The sequence below is a fragment of the Rana temporaria genome, chromosome 2 (genome assembly GCF_905171775.1).
Source record: "Rana temporaria chromosome 2, aRanTem1.1, whole genome shotgun sequence".
NCBI classification, from domain to species: Eukaryota; Metazoa; Chordata; class Amphibia; order Anura; family Ranidae; genus Rana; species Rana temporaria.
The window spans coordinates 395,229,659-395,245,328 of NC_053490.1; the positions used below are offsets into that span (position 1 = coordinate 395,229,659).

General features: G+C 37.5%; 1 protein-coding gene across 2 annotated transcripts in view; it reads left to right on the forward strand.

Moving 5' to 3' along the window:
• Positions 1-2,001: 2,001 nt before the first annotated feature.
• LOC120927411 (norrin cystine knot growth factor NDP) overlaps positions 2,002-15,670 on the forward strand; it is a 175,128-nt gene continuing 161,459 nt past the window's right edge. The window contains exons 1-2 of one of the 2 annotated variants that reach the window (XM_040338064.1): positions 2,002-2,329; positions 3,027-3,138. The gene's annotated coding sequence lies outside the window, so the exon portion shown is untranslated. The remainder of the gene's footprint in view (positions 2,330-3,026; positions 3,139-15,670) is intronic. The other variant, XM_040338065.1, reaches the window with a different exon arrangement.

Below are 15,670 nucleotides of genomic sequence, written 5' to 3' on the forward strand. Positions count from 1 at the left end.
CTCCTCTCCTGTACATAGTGCCCACTGTTAGACCCTCCACATTCCTCTCCCTCACCTGCACATACTTCCCACTTATATACCGTCCATACTCCTCCCCTATGTCGCTTACCCACAAAAACAGTTCTTTAAAATTATACTGAATATCCTCAATGTTACCAGCTCTAGAATGGACACACTTTTGTTAGTTCAACTAAAGGAAATATCAGTTCTCATATTTGTTCTGCCCCATTATTAGTACTCATTTAATTTTGTGATTACTACTGTGATGTATAGAGGAACATCGGGGATCTCAGCTACTCTAAATATAGCACTTATATAAAAAAGTGGCCCTGAAAATATTTTTTAAATGTTGGCAACTGTGCACTTAGGCACTGCCCAAGGGCCACCGTCCACTGGGTCAGTAGGGGGCCCCATGAGAGGCTCCTGGGATCCTGTGATAATAAAGCGGTAGTAAACTTTCCTGACATTACTACTTTTTAGAGGCCCTGGGGTAGGTTATGCCACAACGTACAAGTATGCACAGCATATTAGCACATTAGTGTACACTTACATTTTCAGACTGAGCCCTCCAGTGCTGCGATGAATCAGGCGGGGCCCGGGCACTTCCATCTTCACCCGGTCTTCCTTCTGGGTTCTGTGCCTTTGGTCACTTGCCTTGGCCGGGCTGCGTTCATGTCATTCCCACGCATTTATTTATTATTTATTACACCCCATTCACACCGACGCCGGCCGCTCGTGCCGCTGGAGGGGAGAATTCCCATTGCTGTCTGTGAGATGGTTCACATCTCATAGACGCCGTACACCTGCGGCATGAAAAAAAAGTCCCGGACCCTTTTTTTCAGGCGGTATTGGCGTTCGGCCATACAAAGCAATAGGAAGGATTTGTAAAAAAAAAGTTACACTATTCGCGGCAAAATACGCCGCGTACGCGGCGTTACTTGTCGCGGAGGTGTGAATGCAGCCTAAAAGGCCCCACCAAAATCCTCAGCACCAGGCCCATGATGTTCTTAATCTGGCCCTGCTGAGAGTGATAGATACACAGGGGAGGCAGTCTGCCTCTTACCTACTTGATGTCTGTTTACCTTCACTGTCATCATTGTAGGGGCCCCAGAGCATTACTTTGCCCAGGGGCCCATGATGCTATTAAGACGGCCCTGCATGATAGAATGATTTTGGGCGCAATACTTTGCAGGCTCATGTGAAAAGAATCTTTTTCCTGCAAAGAATATGTACATTTAATATTGTTTTCATGAAGGTGAATTTAACCTTTAATCCTAGCAATTTATATTCTGTTAAAAAACATGGGTCCCTAAGATTCACAATGCGCATCAAACTCCATCTGACTTTTTTCTCTAATGTGAATCTTAAACAAAAATGTATTTGATACAATGTAACTATGATACGCTCAAGATACATAGCATACAAATAATTCTTCCAATTCTTGAACATTTTTTAAAACTATTTTGTTTTTCCTTACTATTATTTTGATTTTGAAATAATTACAATTAACAGGCAAATGTGGAAATGATTTACTGGAGCATACAAAAGCAGATTAACTTGAACATTTATTAACTGCATTCCCTTCCAGTTTTTAATAATACACATCAAGATAAGTAGTATAAAAAGAATTTATTGAACATTTTCTATAAACAATTTTGAGTCTTACATTTTTCTTACTATTTTTATTTTTTAAATTTAAAAATAATTACAATTAACAGGCAAATGTGGAAATGATTTACTGAAGAACATAAAAACTGATTTACTTGAACATTTAAAAACTGCATTCCCTTCCAGTTTTTTTTTTTCTCTTTAACAGTCCACATTAGGATCTTTATAAACATGTGAATCTAGTTTGTGGTCATTTCAGCAAATTTTGTTTAGTGATTTCCCAGATAAGGGCAGCTTCAAGTTTCCTTGGTACTCCCATTTGCTGAGCTGCTGCTCTCCTCTTCTGATTGATATATGACTGCAATGGCTCTTGTCCATTTGACATTCGCATTACCCCTGCTCTCTAATCTTCTGTGCTAGCAAGTTCTATGTTTGGGAGGGAAGGTTTAGAAGTGAGTGAGGAGTACAGATACAGATGTGCCAGCAAGGGAGACATTCAGAAGTTACAAGGGAAGGAAGGCAGAGGGGAGTGGGATAGAAGAGGAGTGAGAGGCACAAAGTGATAGGGATAGTCAAAAAGGGAAATTGAACAGAGAAGAGAGGACCACAGTGAGAAGATATAGAAAGGTGGGAGTTTCAGAGGGAGACAGAAAGAGAGTGCTACAAGTCAACTCTCAAACTTCAATTCTAGCTCTTGAATTGCACACATTAATTTTAAGAGGTAAGGGGAGAAGCTGTATTTACTTAGAAGGCTGTGGAGTCATTGCAACATCTGTTAATTATAAAATAATCTCCAACCTGCAATGATATTTCCCCTTGTCACTGCTCAGCAGATGAACACAAAGCAAGTTTTTTTTTTTTTAAGTCCTGTGGATCTCATTCTCTTGTAAATGTTTCATTGCCTTTTTTTTTCTGCTTCAGAACAGCTTGTGTGTGTGCAGGGTCTGGCTTGCTAATTTCTAGAGCCTCGTCTCTTATTATTACATATGTTCCCTGATCTCCTGTGCATCATCTGCCTGGGATATCTGAGATGGCTGGAACAATAGGCAAGACTTATTTCAAGCTATGTGTGTCACGCTGAGCGGCACCTCTTTTAATTTAAACAATAATATTTAGATTCGTGTTAGGGGAGCTTTGTTAAGGATTGAACTCCACTGGTTATGGATTAGAGGGGATTGGAGGTGGGTCTTGGATTGGCTGCCGGCTAGGAGGAAATATACAGTGTTTGTGTTGGCAGTACCTCTGAGAAATATATTTAGTGGTGGACTTTGTTTTTCAGGCACAACAAATGTTTAAAGTGTGAACTAGGCAGCTTGTAGCAGGCTAAGATGCTGGGTTCAAGGTAGAGGGGTTCTGACAGTCATCAAGTGTGCTAAAAAAATCAAATTGCTGAAATGTTCTTTTCTTTTTTTTTATAGAGGGCTAACAAAATATTATTTTTAAATCAATTTGGACTACAATTTTTCCTTTACAAACTTTTGGATTAAGAATGGGATTCATTCACAGCTACCGGAATAAAGACTGAAAAAGGTAAGAATGTATGATCTATCTATCTATCTATCTATCTATCTATCTATCTATCTATCTATCTATCTATCTATCTATCTATCTATCTATCTATCTTTTTTATTTTCTATATATCTATTTATCTAATATATATATATATATATATATATATATATATATATATATATATATATATATATAGATAGATAGATAGATAGATAGATAGATAGATAGATAGATAGATAGACATATAGATTTATATATCTATATATAGATATATAGATATATATATTTTTTAATAGATATATATATTTACAGGATATTAATATTATATATATATATATATATATATATATATATATATATATATATATATATATATATATATATATATATATATTATCTTTTACAAGATATCAATGTTTTAGATATATATTTATATATAGATATATCTATATCTATAGATATAGATAGATATTATATATATATATAGATAGATATTATATATATATATATATATATATATATATATATATATATATATATATATAGATATATATATATATAGATATGTATATATATATATATATATATATATATATATATATATATATATATATAGAGATATATATATGTATATATAGATATAGATATATGTATATATATATATATATATATATATATATATATATATATATATATATATATAACATGAATATCTTGTAAAAAAAAAAAAAAAAACAGTCAATATTATTCTCTGTGATATGTTACCTGTGTTAAAGTGGAATTACTATAAGCACAATCGTTTATGCATATATGCAACATACTAACACAGCCCTTTGAATACAGGCAGAGCTTTATGAAAAGGAAAAAGTTTACAGCAAAATATCCCCAGAAAGGGGATGAAAGGAATGACACATTAATAAATAGCTTCCGGTCAGATTGGTACACTTGAGATACTAAATAAAATTAGAAGTGCCCTTTTGAAAACTGCTTTGCATAGATGACTTGTTGGCTTTACAGTTTTAGTGAGACAAGTGTTTCTTAATTAAGAAGCTTACATCATGCAATCACAGATAAAAGAACCTTGGAATCAGATTAGAAGTGGATTTCTTTTCTCATTTTGATTAGTGAGAGATGAAGGCTAGCATAAGTATATATATATATATATATATATATAGAGAGAGAGAGAGAGAGAGAGAGAGAGAGATAGAGATATATATCTATATATAAAACATTAATATGTGAGTTAGGGACCTTAGATTGTAAGCTCCTTGAGGGTAGGGACTGATGTGAATGTACATTGTATATGTAAAGCGCTGCGTAAATTGATGGCGCTATATAAGTTCCTAAATAATGATAATATATAATATTTTGTTTTTTTTGACTGATGCATTTAACTTTTTCACTGTAATTTGTGTTGTTTTTTTACATTATATTTAATTTTATTTATATTATATATTAAATGGTTTTGAAAGCTTTATAGAGCTCATCACACACGGGAAGCTAATTTCATTATTGTAACCTATAAAGACATAATGGATTCAGTTTGACATACCTAAAATATAGGTATATATTAATTGTTTTATGTTATGGCAGCCTCCCCACATTAAATTTATATCAACAGTTAATATACACTCTTCTTATTTTTAATTGAGTGCTATGCTTGCAGACAGGTATTTTTTTGCTAGCTACTTAGTGACTACGTCAAACAAAATATTGATTACAAAATGATGTAACATATACTGCAGATAAAAATAATATATGTCTCTAGAAGTAAGAGCGGAGGGGTCTATTGAATGTCACATCTCGGTAGAATGCTTTGTAAATAATAATGCTGAATTCATAAAGCCAGACAAAGGCATTAACATTAGGGCACTGGCAGGGTTGGTGCTAAATACTTTTGACTTTCCATTAGATGCTTAAATTCTGATGATCCGAAGATAAAAGGGCAGCTGTAGTTAGATTATTCTTGCCTCCCTGTGGGTGATCAGCTCCCCTGGATTTTCCACAGTTCTCCAAATGAGTGTTGTCAGTGATTGCTGTCTGGTCTGATTCTGATCAGCTGTTATTTCCTTTTTATGTATGTGAGTGTGTGGAACATATTAACATTTCTGTATAAACATGTGCTATGTTTGGAATCCCTCTCATGCCCCACCTCTAACTGAGCAGAACAATAAAGGAGAAGGTTATGAGCCTTTACAACAGCTGGCCGTCTGTACATGCCCGACATTGGACCATCCTTAATGGGCAACACTTCAATCACTTCCACTTTAGCTGCGTGCTTAGTGTGCCTCCCAGCATTGTTTATTTTCTTTCCTTCTCTTACGAGCTTTGGGGAGGTATTAACTGTGGAATTATTTACATGGCTTCTTTCAATTTAAATGTCTATAACTGAACTTTGAAACCTTTATTGAAGTTTATAGGTCAGGTTCCAGTTAAGTAGATGTATTTTTCTTAGGTCACTAAGTTGCATGCTTGTACACAATGGGGTTGATTTACTAATGGAATAGAGATTTTGCAAAGTGAATGTTCACTAAGCTTAGTACATAAGATGAAGACGTGTTCACTTTAAAAGACTAAGCATGTGCTAACAAAAATATATTTTTTTCCCCCTAGCAAAGTTTTGTGGACCAGATTCACATAGAATTACGTTGCTCCTGAGCAGCGTAACGTATGTGATTTACGTTACACCGCCGCAGGTTTACAGCGTAAGTGCCTAAATCTCAGAACTCTTACCTGTAAACTTGCGGCGGTGTAACGTAAATGCGCTCGGCGCAGGCCCGCCCAATTCAAATGGGGCGGGCACCATTTAAATTAGGCGCGTTCCCGCGCCGAACGTACTGCGCATGCTAAATGACGTTGCACGGACGTCATTTGTTTAGACGTGAACGTAAATGGCGTCCAGCGCCATTCACGGACGACTTACGCAAACGACGTTGTTTTTTAAATTTCGACACGGGAACGACGGCCATACTTAACATGGCTTAGGACAACTAGGGCTCAGCCCTAATTTTACGTGGCGTAACTCGACGGAAACGACGTAAAGTTAGATCGACGGGCAGCGCGGACGTTCGGGGATTGCCATAACTATTCATTGCATATTCTACGCCGACCGCAATGGCCTCGCCACCTAGCGGCCGGCCTAGAATTGCATCCTTAAGATTCGACAGTGCAATTACACCTGTCGGATCTTAGGGCTAGCTATGCGTAACTGATTCTATGAATCAGTCGCATAGTTAGGACGGCCCTACCACAGAGATACGACGGCGTATCAGGAGATACGCCGTCGTATCTCTTTTGTGAATCTGGCCCTGTGTTTTTTAAAGGGGTTGTAAAGGTAAAAAAAATGTTTCCTTTACCTTAGTGCAGTCCTCCTTCACTTACCTCATCCTTCGATTTTGCTTCCGAATGTCCTTATTTCTCCTGAGAAATCCTCACTTCCTGTTCTTCTGTCTGTAACTCCACACAGTAATGCAAGGCTTTCTCCCTGGTGTGGAGTGTTGTGCTTGCACCCTTCCTTGGACTGCAGGAGAGTCAGGACGCCCACTAACACACAGCTCCTTTCTCTATCTGCAACATAGAGAGCGTCCTGACTCTCCTGTAGTCCAAGGGAGGGTGCAAGCACGACACTCTACGCCAGGGAGAAAGCCTTGCATTACTGTGTGGAGTTACAGACAGAAGAACAGGAAGTGAGGATTTCTCAGGAGAAATAAGGACATTTAAAAGCAAAATGGAAGGATGAGGTAAGTGAAAGAGGACTGCACTAAGGTAAAGGAAGCTATTTAGGATTTTTCTTTTTTTACCTTTACAACCCCTTTAAGTAAATACAAGTTCACCTTATTTAATATCATTCACTATGCAAAGGTAATAATCATTTTTCAGTTTGCTGAGTGAATAGTCTCTACTACTTTTTTGCGAACTAACTTTTTGTTATTCATACGATAAAGGTAGCTCATATTTTCAATTGATATTTTTATATGAAGGTTTTTGTCCAAATTAAATTATTGTGCGGTGCTTGTATTGTGTATGTGATCACAACCTGGAATAATCAGCACTATCACTTGCAGTGAAAATAGCTATTTTATTTACATAACAGCGATTAGTGGAGTGGAGCAGGACATCTTCCATTTTTTCAGGACTGTCGTCTGAATCTAATAGCTTTGTTCTTGCTGGCTGTCACTGTACAGAAGCATCTACAGTGATATTCATCAATGATAAAGCAGAGAAACAGAAAACATTGAACCTGTGGCATACTGTATATTTTGACGTTCTGACCGGTAGTGTAGGAATTAGTGTATCAGAGGTAGCCATTGCTACTTTGCACTTAGTCCCCGATCTTCCCTTGTATAGCAACAAGGGAACGACTCTTAAAAATCTGTTATGATGTAAGAAAAGTATGCACAAAATAGATTCATAAATATTGTTTTTCATTCAAGTCATATGTGTTCAATTATTAAAATTTATATACTGAGCTAAGAATTAAACAGCCAATATAAATTGTGCTAATAAGAATGACATCGATAAAGTGGTTGAACGCTGGGGAATTACCACAACCTAAGCAGCTGTTTGGAATTGTATGGATCTTCTGAATCACCAGTGGTAAACATGGGCTCCTCAGAGATATGGACATTAGGAAGTGTTCTGGCATAACCAGGGGCCACCTGATTCCAAATCAAAAAAATGTAATCCCTAAAAGCAAATGAGTGAAAATAAAATAAATAAAAATAAAATGTGTACCAGCACAATATTTGTGTTATTAAAAAGGCAGCAGAAAAATAGAAATCACAATGAACACATGCTACCCCATCCATAAAAAAAAAAAATGAAAACCACTAAAACATATATTATAAACCATATATATAGTAATACCAGCTCTCAATATGATTTCATATATTTCACAAAGTTTATTTATACTATAATATAATATAATATACACCATATTATTAGCTACTTTAACATAATACAACACAACTTGATGATAACTATGTCATATCAGATCAATCATAATCAAAGTCCTTACCAGTAGATAAAGAGCAGTTCCAGGAAACAAGTTAAAACGTTTTGTAAGTTGCTAATGCCTACTAGTAAACATCACAACTGTGCTGAAGTCATAAAGTCCACTTATTTTACCTTAATCTGAGATCTGTTTAATGCACTGCAGAATAAGCACCTTATTAAAACCTACTTAGAAAGACAGTAGGAGCTTCTTGAAGCCAGTGCTATGTAACCCCATCTATTTATTTTACCAGGATCAATCACATTCAGATATACAATAGGCATGTTTAAACTTAATGGTTGGCTGTGAGAGTACTAGTTTTAACAGTATTTCTGTATGTGAAAATCAGCAAGGAGGGTGTTTTAGCATCACCAGCAGGTGCCTTCTAGGATCACTGGATTACTGGATAGAAGAGAGTAGGGTGGACTGTTAAACTACTGTAGTTAGTAAATTGTTTTCCCTGTATGCATCTGACGTTTTAACATTTAAGTTTGACTAACGTGTACTCAAAATTTCCATACAAATTTACTTTCAAGATGCCCAAAAATACTCAAAATGATACATAAAGTATGATTCACAGTATAGTACATTAATCAATTTGCTCACCATGAAAATATCAATTGAAAAATAGAGAAAGAGAGAAAAAAATATTCTAAGAGCTGAACTAGACACACTGAAGCTGATTTACTGAAAGACTTGAGAATCATCACTCGATAAAGAGTAACTGCAATCACTTTAAATTGCCAGTCATGTGCATATAAAATAATAAAAAAAACAGGAATTTGTTTTTTCTTATGATTGGATAACTGAAGTGATTATTCAATAAATTTGTTGAGTGAAGAGTCTCAACGCTTTCTGTAATTCAGCCTCACTAACTGAGTAAAAGTTGCAGAAAAAAATGGCAGCATGAAATGGAATCAGGTTGACCAGCTAATTAGCACTTATCATAGCTACATAACACTTTGTCAATGCTAGGGAAGACATAAAGACCCAGGGACCACCAGATTTTACTATATGTGTTCCCAAGTCATGGTCATTAACACAATTGTGTAAATGAACATGCTGAAAAGGTGAAACATGTAATCAATGGGTAAACAGAATTCTATAAACAGGCAAAGGTCAGGGTATCAGGGTAGAAAGTGTTCAAGTTGAGCTTGTAATAAAAAGAAAAGGATGGGAAAGCTTGAAAGTCAAGGCAGGTAAAGTTCTGCAGGCACAGGAAATTGATGGAGGAAAGCATTGGACAGGCACACAACAAAACAAAGCACATTTAAAGAAAATATTGAGTAACTTATGGCCTCATGTGAGGGTTTGTCAAACAAGCCACAATGTACAAAATCTTGATGTTGGAGCACTGGAGAAGACAATGAGTAACTCGACCCACTGGTCTCACCCAGAACTAAAATATCAGTTGACTTTGAGTATAATATGTATATGGTGTACTACAGCGCTATTAGATTAATAATTACAGAAAAAACGAATAAAAAATTAAATAATACAGCTGCTAGACACGTGATTAAGTCACGTGTCCGTGGCGTAACACGTAGGGAGGAGCCTACAGTGACAGGACGATCGAATCCGAGACCATCGGATCCGACTGAGGAGACTGCACACTGAGCGGCATTTCATGCTTAACACAAGCGGGGATTCGTGAGTGCACTTGCTGATGTATTGGATCATTTTATCCATTTGATTTTGTTTACTGCGCAATGAGGTCTTGTCTTTCTTTTCTTATACATATCTGCCACTGAGTGCCCGCTCACCGGACTGCAGCAGTTGAAGTGCTGGGATCTGCATTTTGAGTGAAGGAAGGCATCGTATGTTTTTTCCTTAATGGGACTTATTGGTTGATCACTGTGCACATGTTTGAGGACTTGCCACATGATTGATGTGTATTTAGTTTCACATTTGCTCACAGCTCATTGCTTTTGTATGGAGATTTGATTCTCCCTGAACTATTTTGTACGGTTACACTTTATAAGTTAATAATAGCGCATCTATATAATTTTTCACTGACTTTGAGTATAGTTGAGTTTTAATGGAAACAGTTTGCAGATAGGATGAGCAAAAGCTACTTTAGACCTAAAATTTAGATAACTGCCTGGTGCATGGGACACAAATAATTTCTCTGGACACAGGATTGGCACTGGACACTGGACAATAGTTCAGTAGTATGATCACTGTTTTCACCAGATTATTTGGTCATTGTATACTTTTCTTCTATGCTAAATTCATCTAATGTAAAAAAAGGCTGCTTTCTTCACATCCTTCACCCATAAATGTATATGGTCAAATTAGAGACGCCTACTAATAACACTTTGATGTTGAAAGCCAAATTCACAATGTATTAGTTTTGTATAGGCAAGGAGATTTCTCTATATTCCTAGTATGATAATGTCAGCTCATGCATAGGCCAAACTCCCTGTTCTGCTTGTACAGATGAGCAAAGAATTCACTATATTCCATGCTACAATAAACAATCAACAAACAATTAAACACTGCTACTTAAAACTAAAAAGAGGGTTTTTGGTTCAATTATGTCTTAATAGGTAACAATGCCCTCAATTCAAGGAAAACATCACTTAAAAAAAAGAGATTAAACATATAAAATTGCTCCACATGTTATTTTAAAACAGTGGCCTCCAAACTGTGGCATTGGGGCCAGATGCGGCCCTTTGCTAGCTTTTAACTGTCCCTTGGAGCACTATTCCTTCCACTCATACAATACACTATTATGCCATCTGACACCAACAATGGGGCGCCATTTCTTCCACTGACACCAACCATGAGGGATAATTTTTCCCACTGGCACCAAAAATGGGGCACTACTCATCCTTATGATACCAACAATGGGGCATTATTTCTCCCCCTAGTACCAAATATTTTGATGTTTACGCCCACATTCCACAGTCTGGCCCTCCTAAAGTCTGAAAGACAGTAAACCGGCCCTTTGTTTAGTAAGTTTGGAGACCCCTGTTTTAAAATGTATTACTATGAACAATGATAGTTCAATGGAAATCTGCAACTATAGTAGCTTATTGTACAGAATACCTGTGAAATCTCAAATATTAAATTAGCACTTCTGCAGTGACCCTTTCATCTTTGCTGATTTGTACTGAATAAAGGTGTAATGCAGGATTGTAAAGGGTACTCTGTCTTACTTACCAGGCTGTTTGAGGGGGTTATTGCAATTGTTTGAAGACGTGTCTACAAAACTGGAGCAGGGAAGAATTTGAAAAAATATTTGCAATGCATATACTGTAACTGGTCAGGAGTGTATTGTTTTTACTTTGAGAAAAGGTGAAGTTTCGCTTTAGAGCAGAATATTTTTCATGCCGTTATGAATGAAGCAGGAGGTGGGGCCTATATACAGCTGAATCTTTGAGGTCTGTCATTTTAAATGAAAGCTATTTAATGTCTGGTAAAGATTAGAAAAAGACTGTAATCATTTTATGGACAGCATGCTTGAATGTACTTTACATCAATGATTTTAGAATTATGAAACCCTGTCGATCCCTGAAAATGATGGTTTCCTTATTTTCAAAAATTATCAGCAGAAATGAAAAATGAATAGCCAAGTATCTGATGTCATTGATGAAAATAGCAGCTCCTAATTTAGCTGGCAACCCCTACACAGACAAGCATTACTCACAAATCCTCCAGCGCTTTTGGAAGTAACTTTGTCTGCTTCCCTCATTTATGGTAGAACCTTTATTTTCTGTCATCCATATTAATATACCGACCTAATGCAATTGTTATTGGTCATGATGCTCTGTGAATTAACAATGAAGCCCTGTACACACGCCCGGTTTACTCGGTGGTAAAAAGTCCGCCGAGAAAACCGAGGGAAAGCTGAGAACCCGGCAGGAAAACTGCCATGGAGCTTTTGCCGGGAATCCCGGCCTTGTGTATGCTCCATCGGCACGGCCTTGCAGTGTTTCCCATAGGAAAGTAGTAGATCTGGAGGAAAAAAACGCCTGGAATCCCGACGGGAAAATAGAGAGCGGCTGTTTTCCTGACGGGAAAACTGCGAGGAAGCCTACACATGTCCGGTTTTCCTAGCCAAAAGCTCTCCTGGCAGTTTTCCTGCTGGGAAAACCGGTCGTGTGTACGAGGCTTCACAGTACCCCCATTTAAATTAAGAGTAATAACAAATCTGGAAATGTTTTGGAGTTTGACAGAATTCCATTAAATCATTGGTTTAAAGGAAATGTCCACTTAAAACTGAAGTGGAGCCAACTGAACTTTTCATTTAAGTCAGCTAAATCCATTCTGGGTGCATTAAGACAAAGATGTGTAAAGCCTTGCAATCAGTTTCTTTTAGGGGTCCTGCAGAGAAAGGTGTGTGTTTGAAAAGGGGTCCAAAATGTCCCCTGCTTAGTCAAAGCTTGAGCTCCCCAATTATGAGCTTTGTTAATTATAAAGCTCTCGGTTTGGCTCAGCAGGTTGGTGTTGGATCGTTGCAGAATGTCCACTTCTGCCACACAGAGAGTAAGGTGCTTCTCTGCAGCATGCTTGTAAGCAGGTGCTTCCAAAAGTTCTGTGTGTTTAGGGTGTGCCTGGGCACACCTGGCACACCCTGTGCGCACGCCTATGCTATTACTTCCCTAATAAGGAAGTATTATACTTCAGTCCTAATTAGGAAGTATTGTATTACCCTCCCTGAGAAATAAAGCTACAGGGAGTTGGAAAATCCATGTAGTAGCTTTGGCTGTGCTGAATTAGTGATGGGATTTGCTCCTCACTAATACTATATCATATTTTGTTCGACTTTTGTGAGTACACCTTTTCTAAGGACAGCCATACCAGTTCAAGCAGGTGCAGTAGTTTTGAGAACAGCTAAATATCTGCATCTGGTCCTCTGATGTTTCCTATAGTAACACCAAAGGACACTTTACTCCTACAGCATAGCTGCTGCATTTCCATCAACTCATACATCACATTGCTAATTGCTGTTATGATATATGGATTGGTCATTGAGATATGAAGCAGGGACTGCTTCTGGTTTCTGCTGGTTATATTAATCTATATTTTCTATTATTTTAAGTGTAATAGTCCTGTAGAAGAGTGATGGATTCCAGAGCAGAGACAGGGAAGAAAAGAGCAAAGTGATTTTTTTTTTACTCTGCTTTGGATCAGAGACCAAACCCGAAAAAATATAAAAATACAAATTAAAGTGGTATTAATTCAAAAACAAAAATGTCATTTTGCTTGATGCACATCAAATGGTAAATGTGGTGACTGCATTTGTTTTCTTTTTTTTCCAGGCTTTTTTTCATTTTTTTTAATGCCTGCAATACCTTTGAAGCATTGTCAATCTAGGGAGAAGGAAGTGTTAGATGCACTAGAAGAGTTAGATGGATTTCAATAACAAATTAAAGCCAAACTCCAGCTAAGACTTGTTAAAGTGATACTAAAGCTTTGTTAAAAAAAATATATATAACATGTCATACTTACATCTGCCTAACAATGTCTACAACACCACCCTGGTTCAAAACATTTGTAATTGAGACACATCAGAATGGTCTGACATGATCTGGTCTCAGTAAAGCCATGCTGCTTTGAGTACAGCAGTTGTGCATTTTTAATTTATCACGATCCTTCTTTTTAGGGGTTATTTATTCATTTTACTGCTACAGATGTTAAACACACTGGCCTGTAATTTCCAGCTTCTTCCTTACTACCCTTCTTGTGGATAAGTATACTATGACCTATCAGCCAGTCATGAAGGACTACCCCTGTTAAAAGATAATGATTAAAAAAATCAGTTTATGGATCATAGCTACAGTATGAATACCATCGGGTCCTACGTTTTAATAAGCTTTAACCTGGAAAACTTGAACCTCAACCCTACTTCTCATCACTTTACTTCTCAAGGTGTTTCTGAGTCTAGACTTGTGCATTACAGCCTAGCTTCAGAAAATGAAAATCTGCACATAATTGGGATTATATTGATTTTTTATTTTTTAGAAAAAGGTGTCATGTATGCTGGTAGATTTGGAGTTGTTGGTCAGGTTTGCAGATATTGAAATGCAAGCTGGAGATAGAAACCGTCTTAAATATTCATGACAAACAAAGTTGTAAATATAGTGCTTCTCCCAACAGTGCAGCTTTAAATAGCTCCAAAGGCACTACACTAGGCTATTTTAGGGGAGAGATTTAAGATTTACTTACCCCATCAAGGTTTTACTGCTGTCCAAGGCCCTAGTGGGAAGATTTCTGCCTACCCCTGGTACAACTGTCACAGACTGGGAAAATATTTTGTGACCAAAATGGTGATGAATATTTAAGGTTTACATGCAAGTAAATATCTAACTGAATGCCATTGTTCATACAGGTCATTACACATGAACACGTTGACCTTATTTCATATAGGTATTTAATCTCATAATTACTTACAGAAGCCAGTGCTTATATTGCTGTTTTTCTATTATTTTAGCCCAATTTCCAGTATTTCTGTAATTCAAATATAGATAATTCTACACTTTTGTGGGAAATAGTGAATTTCCTTTGCATTTCACAAACTGATGTACAACTATGTTGAGTTCTGTTAGACATTCCTTGGCACTGGCTTTATTACTTTTTGCTTTTATGAACTATGGGCCAGATTCAGGTAGAACTTACGCCGACGTATCTGTTGATACGTCGCGTAAGTTCTATGATGCGCCGCCGTATTCAGGAAACAAGATACGCCTGAATTTTGGCTTAATACGACTGACATAAGTCTCCTACGCCGTCGTATCTTGGGTGCATATTTACGCTGGCCGCTAGGGGCGCTTCCGTTGATTTACGCGTCGAATATGTAAATGACCTAGATACGCCGATTCACGAATGTACTTGCGCCCGTCGCAGTAAGCTACGCTGTTTACCTAAGGCGTACTTCCGGCGTATAGTTATCCCCAGAGCTTTTTTTCTCAGAAAATAGGTGCAGGAACTTGACCACGACCCGTTCAGATTTCACAAACAGTAGGAGGGTCTTAAAGGGGCATTAAATACCAGAATTGTATTACATACAGAGTGCAGAGTTCAGGGGGTTAAAAAGCTGTCACTTGTAAACACAGAAACCTGACTTCTGTGTTTACAAATGATTGTGGTGAGAAGGCACCAAAGGGTCTGAGCCAGAGGTGGTGGAACTGAGTTCCCCCAAGTTCCCCCTGAAAAAAAGCCCTGGTTATCCCTCATAAAGCAGGAGTAAGTCATGTTAAGGTATGGGCGCGGGAACAGCGTCGTATTTTACGTTGTTTACGTAAGTCGTACGTGAATGGGGCTGGGCGTAAGTTACGTTCACGTCGTACGCATTGAGCCGTCGTTTCTTAGGGAGTATATGCGACGTCATTCTGAGCATGCGCCGTTCGTTCAGCCATTCATTTACATGGGGTCACGGTTAATTATAATACAACACGCCCACTACCTTCCAAATTTGAATTAGGCGGGCTTACGCCAGCCCATTTACACTACGCCGCCGTAACTTAGGGAGCAAGTGCTTTGTGAATACTGCTCTTGCCTCTCTATGTTACGTTGGCGTAGCGCATATGAGATGCGCTACGCCCGCTCAAA